At 47.7% G+C, this 13706-nt stretch overlaps 1 protein-coding gene across 3 annotated transcripts in view; it reads right to left on the bottom strand.

The window, feature by feature from the left end:
• LOC149371319 (dopamine receptor 1-like) overlaps positions 1-13706 on the bottom strand; it is a 385861-nt gene that overhangs the window by 147213 nt on the left and 224942 nt on the right. For all 3 annotated transcript variants that reach the window (XM_089565238.1, XM_089565247.1, XM_089565240.1), the window contains exon 3: positions 13083-13227. The gene's annotated coding sequence lies outside the window, so the exon portion shown is untranslated. The remainder of the gene's footprint in view (positions 1-13082; positions 13228-13706) is intronic.

Genomic DNA, 13706 nt, shown 5'->3' with positions numbered 1-13706 from the left:
ACTGTGTCGCTTAGTCCAATGTCATTGACGAACATTGAAACAATGATATATAACGCCTTTGTTCAGTTTCCCCCTAAGAAAGCGACAGGCAATAAACTGATTCCCCCCCCCCCCCCCCCCCATAACGATTTCTGTTTATATACGAGTAAAAACTATGAGGTGCATGCAACTCCTTCTGGTATTATTGGGATTAGAATAGCAATGTAGAAGAGGAAAAATTTCTGCGCGACTCATGTGAAGCGGCTGCGCTCAGCGCACAGTATATGCGCGAGTGAAAGGTCGAAATTTTGTCTAACTGACGGCTTCAAAAGGGACGGGCCCTCGTTTACGCCATCACTCTTAAAGGTACAGTGGGCCACAACACTATAGGCAGACCCGGGAATGAGCACAGCTCTGCAGCGCAATCCTTGAACTTCCAGGGCGTCTGTCATTTCACCTATTCGCCGGTCACAATTCCCCTTAAGAACGCAGTCAGGCTACATTATTAGTATGATTGAATATTGTTTCGAGTTCCACAGTGAAATGTAACTCGGTCGTGAAAGGCACGGGCTGGGAGTGGGGAGGTGGAAGGTATCTAAGAGGAGGGTAGCTAGTTAGTGTTAGGTTACACCGCTGAGATAAACGTAATTGTGATCGAAACAGGGTACTTTGGAGGCAGTGCGAGCCTGCAGAAAATTGCATATTTCTCGCTTTAAGACTTACTCAAAGAGAACTCGTGCGGCAGCATGCATTCTGGAGAGAGAGCGAAGCGCGAATGAACATGGTCTCTTCATTGTCTCCGAAAAAATGCTGCCACTAAACGAGTGGCAACAAGTAGCACTTTGGCAGAAAGCAAAACGGGGATGCCCTACACTTTGCTGTCAGAGTATTATGACATCATGGAATACTCGAAATATAGCGTTAAGGGAAGAAAAAATGAACGAAATCGTTAATGAAAGAATAAACTAAAAAACATTAATTTGCAGGAAGCCGCAACACTGTTTACTTAAAAACAAGTTACTCTGCATAGTTTCCAGGGAAACTTCCTCCAGTGTGCTGGAAAACGTGGCTGCACAATAGCTAGGGTTATTTAAGTTCTTTCTACACAGATGCTCTCTACAGAACACTGGTCCCATGGTGCTGGTCTTTTTAATGAGCATATTTGTATATTCATTTTCATTTTATTGTTATTCATTACTGCATGGCGGGGAAGGTATAATCACTCAACAAGGCTAAGTTCCAACTTTTTTTAAGAGCTAGAAAAGTTTCGTTAAATAATCATGCATATTAACTAGCGACATCTGCTAGTTTACACGAAATTTTACGCTCGAGTTAAGTTTAACCAGATCCGGTGGGTACGTCAAGAGCGTTAAGAGCGCCGAGCTCAGCGTGAGGCTTAAGAGCGTTACAAGTGAGCATGGACGCTTAATCCAGAAGGAAAAAAAAAAACGAACCAAGTATTAAAGACGCAAGACTTGAAGAGGGACACTTGTAGTATATACTATAAACACATACACCGTCTCAGGAACTTTGCGAAAGTACATTTATCATACAGTGTCAGCGCAATCCCCCCGACGTCCCCGCAAAGCACGCGCGCCGCTGTCCGAAGAGCTAACGCAACACCGTTAAAGCAGTTACACGCCTGTCGTCCAGTGTGTTCTTCAAGAAGAACCGCCCGAGCGGTCATATATCATCTCGGCACTTCTTTTCGAGCTGAGCGTAATAAAACATGATAACGCGGTTAATCGCTGCGCGATCTGGCGGCACGCAGAGGAGTTCACTACGCACCAACACGCACACACGGGCGCAGGGGCACAGCGTTCTGCGGGGCTCGAAACGCGGTGCTTATTTTTGCACGAACTCGAAGACGGCGACGATGTAGAGGCATCTCGACTGCGTGCGAGAAGAAGATAAGGTTCTGGAACGTCGTTCAAGAATTCACTTGCAGGCTAAACGAGTTTTAAAACAGGCAAAATTTCACAACCGAGCTGAAGTATGCACGGTTGATGAGTGACCGGGTTTCTTTTCGGTCGTTTTATTTTCTTCTGTCGGCGGAATATAGAAAAGATAGCACCTACCTCGGGATACGGGTAAGTCTGCTATTTACGGGCTGTGTTTTACTTTGTGTGTCAAAAGGTTAGGTGTGCTCATAAACTGACGACACCGACAGCTTCTGCATGTCTTGCACACGTGGGACTAAACGAGGCACGCGTCGGTGATCTTTCAGAAGATGTGGAATCGGTCGAAAGGTGTTGCTCGGGTTTGGTTTATGGTTAATGGGGGTTTAAGGTCCCAAAGCGACTCAGGCTATGAGGGACGCCGTTGTGAAGGGCTCCGGAAATTTCGACCACCTGGGGTTCTCTAGCATGCACTGACATCGCGCAGTACACGGGCCTCTAGAATTTCGCCTCCATCGAAATTCGACCGCCGCGGCCGGGATCGAACCCGCGTCTTTCGGGTCAGCAGCCGCGCGCCGTAACAACTAATCCACCGCGGCGGCGGTGTTGCTCGGATGTGGTACGAGAGCTGCTGGGACGATGAAATTGTGTCACATGCGTCTGTATGTATAACTGATGTTTGTTAGATTAACAGCTTCTGACAGTACTACAAGCAAAGAATGAAACGCGAACAAGTAAACTGAGGTGGCAACACAAAAACACCAACGTATTAGCTCCTGCATTGGAAATACAAGCGAGGTTGAATAACACTTCCAAGAAGAGTCTTCGCGCCTTCGAAATTAGAATAGTATGAGCTAGTATTCAGCTTCACCTGGCTAAGAGCTGCGTATTTTTCAGACCGCGGTTCAGTAGTCTTGTTCGCGTTTCATTTCTTGCTGATAGTACATAAAAACTGACCACACACAGGTGGCCCTTTTAGTGTGAAAGAACTACTTAACGCGGTCCCAACCAGGGATCTTGTGTGAAGCCTCGGAGTAACTCGCGTAAGCCCGGGTAGGTTCGGAGGAGCGTCGGGCCAGCTGTAGCCAGTGGGAGGGTGATCTTATCCAAACCTTGCATAGCAACGGTCAGTGAAGAAATAAAACAAATACCGCCACGACTGGGTTTACAACCAGCGGCGGTGCGAACGGATCAGCTTCCCTGGCCACTACACGAGAGAAATATGCTATACCGCTGCAGCCGATCACGCCTCGTGATAAACTGCAACACACTAGAGAGCTGTGCACTGCACATCGTCGTCTTCATCAAGCTCCATCTGCGGCGCCAACCGATCAGATCAGCTTAACCTCGATCAGAGCTTAAACTGAGTCCAATATCGTCGCTAGACGTGCCGACGACCCAGCAAAGCAAGCACACCCATGAGCCAACCAGACTCACTGGTTGCATGGGGCCCTGAAACGCCGTTGTCTGCTCCTTCCAGCTGTTCCCTTAAATCCCTCGCCATCCCTCTTATGGCTCCCGCTGAACCAGGGCCGTTTGTGTGGCTTCAGCGAGAGAGAGAGAGAGAGAGATAAAGTAATTTAAATGCAATCTAGGAGGATTACTTTCACGAATGAGGCATTTGACGAGTCGCATTAGTATGAAGCATCAGTCGTGGCCGAACATTCTGGCTTCTGCACATACTGCACTGTGCTTGACCTTGGAGCTTTCCAGGACGGTAGCAAGCAACAGGGAAAGAAGTATCAGAAGCAAAAAAAAAAAATGACAGCGACGAGGGAAAGCGTTTTGGGGCCACTTTGAGAAATGGTTCGCGAGGTATGTAAGGTTTAAAGAGAGATAACACAACACACAGGGAGTGTAGAAAGATTGACGAAGACGACGCATCCGGCACGAAGGCGTTTCACCGGAAGGAGACAGAACGGCGGTTGCGGGCAGCCGGCGTGAGCAAACGGTGCTGCTTGTGACAGCGACCGTACGCGTGTCGGGGCAATTGGGACGCGTGGAGTCGTCGCTTCTCCTAATCTGTTCCCCACTCGTACGGGGGGCGTCAACCGTGAGAGACAAATCGAGAAACGTCCCGTAAAGCGTGGGGGGAGAAAGTTAGCACGCGCACGGAGAACTGCGGGAAAGAGCGCGCAGCGAGGCGTATTACACGCTTGTTGACGACATTCGGAAATGTGTGCGGGACATGTGGTGTACGCTGCAGCAAGTTAACGAAGGATGTACGCGTGACGACGACTGTGCAGCGCTTCGGAGCCTCTCCTCTAGTACTTCCAAGCTCAGAGGAAGAAAAAGGAAAAGTAAAGAAAGCAAGAAGAGACTGAAAGAGGGAGGGAAATGTAGAAAGTAAAAGTAGAGGAGGCGACATGTCGCGCGCGTGCTGCGACACTTGTAAAGAGTCCGCGTGGCGGTGAGAGCAACCCGCAGCGAGGCGAGCACTAGAGCGCGCTGTGGGAGAAAAAGTCAGCACAAAGACAAACAGGAGACGCCGCAGCAGCAGCAGCAGCAGCAGAAGTCGCATCAAGAAGGACAAGCAGCGCGAAGGTGCTGGTAGTGGGGCTGGCGGAACGATCGCTGAAGTCCCGCTGGGTTCTTCGCGCTTTCAAGGCGACGTGACCTGAGCCGAAACGTAGCCAATTTGAATCAGGGCACGTTCGGAGATCGACCGTCGTCGTGGTGGCCTGCGCCGTAGCGGGCCAGTCTGGCGAAGGCGCGCCTCCGACGCCGGTCTTCCCTTCCTTGCCATAACCTCCTCACTGCTATCCTTTCTCTTGTTCCCTTCCCATCCTCCAAAGCTCACTCTTTCTCCGGCTCTCATCAAACCAGCATCGCGAGCGAGTGCATGCGTGCGAGGGGGAGAAAGAGAGAGAGAGTGTGAGTGTGTTTGAATGTCGGCGAGGGGGCGTCTTCACTGACGCTACAGCAGCGTCGGACCGCTGCAGGCAAGGAAGGTGCTGACTGCTGCTTGTGAAGCACTTCCCTCTAGCGACCTGTTTTGCTCGCTCTCCAGTAGTTGCGTATCGTTGCACTATATGCCCTCTAGCGGTTGTGAGCAGCCTACCAAAGTCGGCGTCCTCAGAGCGGTGCGTGACACGGCTCACGTGTCCATAGGGTACTCGCCGCGACTTTTTCTTCGGCGCTCTTTTAATTCCTCTTCCTGGCGCTTTCATTTTCTCTCACTCGACTCTTGGATTTTTCTCTTTTTACGTATTTTCGGCGTTCTTATCAAAAACAGGCCTCCTCTTCTGCCGGCCTCCTCCCCTCCGTTCCCTTTCAAGCCAACGAAGTCCTTGAAGAAAAGAGGGATCTGGTACTTTCTCAATTATTTGTATTTTTTTTCCTCTAGAGTCTCAAAAAGAGCCACTCGGCAGAAGGTGAGAACAAGGTCGGCGGCACACTCCAAGCGCTAGCTCATTGAGGCGCGTGTACGGGTCGTCATTAAGTAGCCTCATGAACTCTGTTCGACCTGAGTGCTGGCGCGAAGTGCTGCGAGACTGGTACTATGCGGCGCTCTATACATCTCCTCCTCTATTCTCTCTTTCCTCCCCCCCCCCCCCCCCTTCTGTCGCAGCCACTTCCGAGTCGTCGCGCTGCAGTTCTATAGTGATTGAGAAACCGCAGAAAGCCGATGTCTTTCTAGTGGCCCGTGACGAAGGACCTGGGAAGTGCAGCGTGTTTTCTGGCACGCAGAATGAATGAGATAATAGACGGTAGGTGCATGAAACTCGCGCAAGTCGCTGAACAGGACAGGAATAAAGTAAAAATAAAGTAAAGATGATTCACGTTGCACAGATGGGCAGGTCGTTAGAGACCTGACTCCTCCATCGGTTTAGCAACCCATTTATTTTGATATCGATCGAACGGCATACGGTTCACGCATTCACGCCGTTTAAGTATGAGTGACAGCCACGTAAATTTCAGTGGTGATTGAAACCTTGTCGTAACTTCCTTTTTCTTCATCCTTGCGAACTGCACGGAACGAATGAGGATTTTCATGTACTATCGCAGAATAATTCTGATTTTCCCAAGGGCAAAAGGTGTCAGCCAAGCAAAACATTTCCGTTCTTCATTCGAAGCGCAGACAGTTATGCGAACAGCATTGGCAAGTTTCCAGAGGTTACCTTACGGTTAATTTGCAGTCATGTTCCTCGTATGATATCACTTTGCTTATTTTAATGCAAAAACGTCTATATCTTCAATTTCCTGCTCGCGCGAATTTCTTTTCGTTCGTCCATCGGTGGACATTTCAGTCCTTTGTAACACACGGCTGAAAATTTACGCCAAGGCTTGCCTGGACATCAACAAACACCCATGTGTTTTTAGCGTGCACTGTATGCGGGGACATGCAGGTAAGAGGTATAGGTTATCAATACCATCCAGGTGAGCTTGGGAGAAAGGAAGAAGTGGTAGACAGTGAAGATGGAGATAGGCTCGGTAAGGTACGTGGGCTCCCGTAAGAAGAAAACCTGAGGAAAGGCGCTGTAATACAAGTCCGCGGGTTCACATCTCAGGACACTGGATGAACAAGAAAAAAATAGAATGCTATATTATCCAGGCGAGCTTGGAGGTAGAAAAAGAGAGACAGAGCAGACAGTAGACGAAGCAGGCAAGATATATTGCTACAGGGATAGTGCATTGCAAGGGCTCCCATACAGATCCATTTATAAATGGATTTGTATGGGAGCACTTGCAATGAGATTGCAATGCGCTTAACTTGAGATGAATAAGTAACTTCGAGGTGAAAAATAAATGCCTGACAGAGCTCTTGCCAACACCTGTAACCACCCAGTCCGAGCACTCGATTAGCACTGATTCGTCTTTACAGGCAGCGATTATCGTGAAAAAGTTGGCAATCACGCAACTCGTACGCCCTTTTCTCTAAAGGGCTTCATATAGTTATATACAGCAAATATAGTTAGAATATGTTGTTCGTAATAAATTCGCTATGCAGAAAAAGGCAGTACAACCGAACTTCATCAGAAGCGTAAGGCAATTGTGATCACATTGCAGAACAAGGCACATTGGCTGTCATTTCCACAACGATAGCCACGTGGCCAAGTTACTGATACTTTAAGCCTTCTCACCTACTGGCAGTACTTGCCAGCGAGAATAGCGGGTTTGTTTTTGTTTGCGCATTTATTTGTCAGCTATGTGCTTTTTGTTGTGTTTCCTTTGGTGCAGCGCGTTTAGCTCGCTGTCATTTACGAGTTACATTGCTCTCTTATGTTGTATTCCCGTTGTTAATTGACATTTTCGTTGTTTTCTTGTTTCCTGCCCAAACACGCCTACGATTCGAATTCTGTAAACCACTAATGAATACCAAAAATGCTGCTGGCGGTACTTGAAAAATGAAATATATAAAAAATAAGACTCGTAAGTTGCGTTCGGACTTCAGCTTTAAGCGTAGTTACTAGTGAAGAGAGGACACATGAAAATAAAATATTGGGCAAAAAGCGTACTTGATTGTTCGCGCATGTATACATGCGTGTGTGCATCGTTGTCAGTAATCCCTTCAGAAAGAAGGAGCCATGTGGTTGAATAAGTACTGGCTTTGTGATATTTCGGTCTTGGCCACAAAAAGCCTGTAGTCAAGACTGGTGAGCGCATTTCGCATACAGAAGTACAATCCAAATCGCTGAAACGAGGTTCGCATTGTAGCCCCATCTCTGAGAGAAAAACGGAGACAGTAGAGACAAATTGATCGCACGCTTTCTTCTCACCTTTCGATGGCGAGCTCTCTTTCTTTCATCCCCCACCGTGTCTCAAGTTTCACGAGGTGCACGCAATATCTGCGGTATACCACACGGACCGCATTAGAAATCTAGGCGCGTCGAGCCGTCTACCCGATTGAGTCGCCCGTAGCTCTGCGATTTCCATTCCAATTCTCCCTGCAGCTGCATAACACGGCCTCTTTCACCACCATTGTCGTTCACACAAAGTGACGCACGTGGAAAGAAAGGGTCGTACCATGTCCCGCTGGCGCAACCCGAATCGACTAATTCTCGGGTCCAGTTACAGAGGCGCGTATTACGGGCTAGAGTGGCACCACTGAGAGAGATGTACGTGGTCGATAAAGGGCTGTTTCCGCGATGGCGATAAAACGAATGCACCACGCATCGTGCCGAGCACGGCGCCGGCGAACGTCCGATCCAAACACTTTACGATCGTTGGGACCCGGGTAAGATAAAGAAGAAGCGTTACCCTTGAGCTATATGCACCAGATACGTTTACTTGCGGTGGACTGTAACGTTTCGGCGCGGCCGAAAGAGTTACAACACTGATATGGGCTTTCTTTGCATACTCGTCGGGGAGACAGGAAGAGCTCGTATCTGAGCTTCTATTATATAAGGCTTTTTTCAACGGTCATGAGCAGGAATCAAGTCAACGGAAGCTGCCGAGGGGGATTCACTTGAGGGGCGCTGGCTGCGATGCATGATTGAACGCTAAGCTGAACAACGAGAGAGAGAGAGAGAGAGAGAGAGAGAGAAAAGAGAAGAAGGTCGTAATCTCTGACTTTTTCTACCCTTACAATCTTTCCCCTCTACGCTATTGATGGTTTCCTTCTAAAAAGTTGGTGAGTAATCATTCGCTGCCTCCGGTAGGAATGGCAAGAGAGAAAGAATGATTGGTTGGTTGGTTTATGGGGTTTAACGTCCCAAAGAGACTGAGGCTATGAGAGATGCCGTAGTGGAGGGCTCCGGAAATTTCGATCACCTGGGGTTCTTTAACGTGCACTGACATCGCACAGTAAACGGGCCTCTAGAATTTCTCCTCCAAAGAAATTCAACCGCCGCGGCCGGGATCGAACCCGCGTCTTTCGGGTCAGCAGCCGAGCACCATAACCACTGTGCCACCGCGGGGGCGGAGAGAGAATGAGCCGGAAAGAATTGGTTTCGTTCTCATTTTTTGGTTTTGCCTTTGGCGACACGAAATTACATTTCATAGTGCACACTTTTTCTTTTTTAAAGAAAATGCAGCCTACAAGCAGACTCATCGCTCTGTTTACCGTTTGTGTGGGCAACGGAACGGCAGCTTTTAAACAGCGAAATCACCACGACTCTGTGACGCCGCGGAGATAGCCCCGGTTTGCTGGATCTTGTCTCAGGTTTAAGCTGCAATGTTAGTCTCGCGGCCGTGTCTTTGACTATTTCCCGCGCTTCTACGTAAAAAGGAGAGAAATGAAGACCTGACGAGAGTACACGTCCTGTCGCCTAGAGTGCAGGCCATCTTTGTTTCCATAAATTTGATGTTGACAAACGCTGCGAGGAGAGCAACACAACTAAAAAAAGAAACACATTTTGCGAAAACCTTCACAGGCTGCCATATTTCCCAGCTGGATACGTACGGCCACTGGAAGCCCATGAGCTGCGTCGGAGTGAGGACCGTAGTTCTGATCCTGGAGGGTCACGGAAGGACTAATAGTGTACAGGTCCGAAACGGACTTTGTTGCTTATATATGTTCAACTGTACTCAAAAATTGGTTCCCTTAATCTTCCTCAAGTCCAGCGCTAGAGCCAGTGTATAACAATGACGAAATAATGAATTTCGTCAGCCATTATGATATTTAGTCTGGTGCGGTATGTGGTGGCTGACGCCCCGAAGCTACAGGTGGCTGATGAGCAACGCTGTTGTAGAGAGCTCAGGATTCACTGCGGTCATCCACACTCTGAACGGAAAGGAGTAAAAAAAGGGAGTAAAGTTGTCTTTTAGCGCACACCCTTTTATTAAAAGGAGTGCACCTGAGGACAACTTTACACATTTTTTACTCCCATATAGGTGTACTCGTGCTTAGAGTACAGGATTTTTTAACCTTTACTGACATCGCACAACACAAGAGCGCTTTTGAATTCCGCCTCCATCGAAACGCAACCGGCGCGGCCAGGATTCAATCCTACAATCTCGTATTCAGGACCTGAACGCCATAATCATTGAGCCATCGCAGCCGACAGTCACGCCTGTTTGTGCATAGACTCAAGCATCACGGTGAGCTGCGCATGACATTGTAGAGACATGACGCCATGCTTAAGTCTTTGTTGAAACCGGCTGCATTGTGAAGAACTGTTGTCGCGAGGGGTATAGAAATGCAAATTACCTTAATCTCACGGATAAGGCGTACCCTGAAACACGTAGTGACAGTAAGAAATGAGACGCCACTGAGCGAAACACAAACGCCTCTCGGAAGGCCGCTTTCTCATTGAAATGCAAACATTGTTTTAAGCCGCGCCCAGCTAATCTCGCCGGTCAGCGCTCGTGAGGTGTTATTTGGGTCAGGTTGCGCAATGCCTGGCTATATACGATGGGATGGGAGAGGGAACGTGAAGTATAGCACAGGAAGAAGTGACCGGGAACAAGTTCTCTATGCGAAGAGCTGTGGAAACGAGAGAGAAACCTTTTAATAAAGTACTGCACCGTAAGAGTACAACCAGTTGGACATGCAAGCCTGTAATCGCTTGAGAGCGGATGTAACGTTTTCACTCAGCAAGAAAAAGTATTAGAAAGATAAGTAAATGGGCTGGAAACTAAAGTAGCGGACAAGAAGGGATCTTGCGAACGGCTCAAGGAGGATGAAACCGAGCTTTAACGTAGACTGATAGGCGTAAATCCATCTGAAAACGTGTCGAGAACTACTAAGTTATAGTAGTCGCGTCTGGGAAAAGTATTTTATCTTTCCTTTAGCCTGGAAGCAGTTACTGAAGAACGCTGATACCCTCTGTAATTTGACATGATGGAGTTGTGAAGTATCGATTGCCGCAATTTTTTAATTCTCCTGAAAATACATTATTTTTAAATGTTTTACCGTCGCTGAGTTTCAACTCCAAACGCAAACTTTTGCAACCATGCATCTTGTGAACGGTTCCCAACCCGGAATGCCGGAAATTTCCTATATATACGAGGTCTGTTAGAAAAGTATCCGACCTTTTGCCAAAGAAAAAAAACTGGCATAACTGGAGCGTTGGAAACCTCATCACCTTCAAAGTAGTCTCCTTGGGACTCCACATACTTCTCCCAGTGGTGCTGTCATTGTCGGAAGTATTCCGAAAAGGCCCCTTTCGGAATGGAGTTTAGCTCAGCTGTCGTTGCAGCCATAATGTCCTCTCTTGTCTGAAATTGCGCTCCTTTAATTGGCCTCTTGATTTTGAGAAACAGCCAGAAGTCGCAGGAGGCCATATCAGGAGAGTAAGAAGTCTGTTGGACTACAGCAGTCTGGTTTTTCGCGAAAAAAGTGTGAATTTAGTGCGAGGAATGTGCAGGAGCATTGTCATGATGGGTGCGCCAATTTCCTGTTGACCTCAACTACGGCCTCTTGCACCGCACAACACCACGCAGGCGACGGAGGACATCCCTGTAGTATTCTTTTGGTCAATGTTTACTTTGTGGGGTGTGTACGCATGGTGTGCCGCACAGAGGGAGTCAAAGAAAGCAGTCAGCATCACTCTGACATTGCTGCGCACTTGGCGGGCCTTTTTATTCTTGATGACGTGGAATGCTGCCATTGTGACGACTGGGATTTGGTTTCCGGGTCGTACCTGTACACCCAAGACTCGTCACCAGCGATTATGGTGTTGATGAAATCGGGGTCACTGTTTGTGGAATCCAGCATATCCTGTGAGACTTCAACACGAAGCTGCTTTTACTCCACCGTGAGCAGCTTCGGCGCGAATTTCGCCGCATCTTTCTCCATGGCAAAATTTTCGGTGATAATGGAATATTCAGAAAAATTCGTGATGTCCACCTCTTCCATGATTTCTCGGATAGCCACACGATGGTCCCGCGTCACCACAGCGTTCACTTCGGCAATGACCTGGTCATTTCGGCATGTTGAAGGCCGACCGGAGCGTGGCTCTCTCTGCACCGATGTGCGGCTGTCTTTAAACCAATTGCACCACTGCTTAATCTGTGTGCTGCTCATAGCATTCTCACCGAAAGTCGTCTGAATATTCCGAATGGTTTCCACTTGGCTGTCACCTAGTTCCTGGCAAAATTTGATGCAGTAGCGCTACTCCTGTCGCCCCGCCATTTTCCTTGCAATAAAAAACCGACGAGAGCACTGCGCACTGCCTCACTCAAACGCTGCGTACCAGTGACTGATGCTATTGGCAGGCGAGAAAAAATTTGTGCATGCGCACGAAGGTTCAAGGTAGGCTGGTGCAAGCGTGCTTGTTTTGAAATCCATCAGGTGTTCATAAAAAAAAAATAAAGTCGGATACTTTTCTAACAGACCTCGTATATATATATATATATATAAGTCATCAGTAATTGAAAAACAACAGCAGTTTATACGTTTACTTTAATTGAATTAAATCCTCTTATGTTTTTTGATTTCTGGTGACTTTATCCGATATTGATCAATCAGGTGCCGAGAAATCGCTTTTGTTATATATAAACAGAAAACAATTATTGCGTGTTATTGTTAATTTCTGCGCAGTTTCTACCTCTTTACATTTTACATTTCAAAGGTTCACAGAAATCCATCCCTACACTTCGTTAGAAAAGTTTCGTTCTGAAAACACTGCAGCGCGCCGCTACGTTCTTATCGTATACGTTATGGGTACTCACATTAGTCCCGTTCGCGGCCATCAAAGCGATTTTCTCACTCAGCTATCCGTCATATGCGGCCTCATGCGAGAAGTTTACAAAACATTGCTGTGATTGAAGTTTCAGTCGCTTTTTTTTTTTTTGCCCGCTACTTTTTTCATCTGGCAGGTTGTCATCCAACACTGAATATCGTTCTCATTTCATAATGCACCGGCAGCGAGTTTAATGGCACAAAGAACAGAAATCCGCATTGCTTCCCGACGTACATGTGACCTCCCGTTTCGGGCAGGAAGTGAGACCATTCGCTGTTAGGTCAGAGGCGTATAGTTAACCGCGTTTCGAGATGCGAAAGCTTGACTATTTTATTTGTGTCATCCTTTCAGGGTAATACGTGTGCAAGCTAGTGGGATACGTACAGTCTCCTCGGGAGCTGTTCTGGCATGCCATCCTTCTCTGAGAGATGGAAACGCACACGCGGATAAGAAAAAAGAAAGGTGGGCAGAAAACATACGGGGCGGAAAGTTTTTCCCGCTCAATCTCATCTCGTCTCGTGTGCTTCTTTACGGTGCTCTCGTGCTATACGCCGAGCTGTACATCTATCTTTATCTTTGTTTTTGCTTGCGCATCATATTATCCTAGGAATGCATCTTCAGGTAGTGTGCCGCTTACCGCCAGCAGAGCCGTTGAAGGAGTTTCGCAGGGCCGAACCACGCGCTTGGGTCAGGGTTGGAAGGAGGGCAGAGGGTGTTGGCAATTTCGCTGTGAGTCGGCCTGAACCTTCAGGAACTCATCTCGACTGGCGTAGCCGGAGCTCCTGGAAGAAGAAGAAGATGGAGACCATGTAGATGTAAAAGAGCATGTAAAAACACATAACGTATCACAATGGAGGAAAAAAAAAATGGGCAGAATCGCAGCTGAAGCAAGGAAGCATAATGTTCCTGATCGGTTAGATAGCACAGGGAGTGTTCGCTTCAAAATTTATGTGCGGAGCTGTGCGCATATCCCAAAGGCCGGAAGGAGATGCCGATGAAATGCAGCGCCGGCCAAGTCTGCTTATGGAAACTTGTCGGTCTTCAGTATTCATACAAAGTTTCAGTAGTTAAAAAGCAGTTCCAAAATTACGAGAGGGCCGAGCCATCGATGTGTAGAGATCGTTGCGGACACATCAAGGGTCGGTTGTTTCAAACAATAAATTAATTGGGAGGGACACGTTTGTCAGTTAGAAGAAAGCTGAACATTTCGACACAAACCCTTGTCACGTTTGGTTGAACTTGTAAAAGGAAAGACGCCACC

Source organism: Amblyomma mixtum, chromosome 1, assembly GCF_055824585.1.
Source record: "Amblyomma mixtum isolate Tamu chromosome 1, ASM5582458v1, whole genome shotgun sequence".
NCBI classification, from domain to species: Eukaryota; Metazoa; Arthropoda; class Arachnida; order Ixodida; family Ixodidae; genus Amblyomma; species Amblyomma mixtum.
This window is presented reverse-complemented; position numbering and strand designations above follow the sequence as displayed.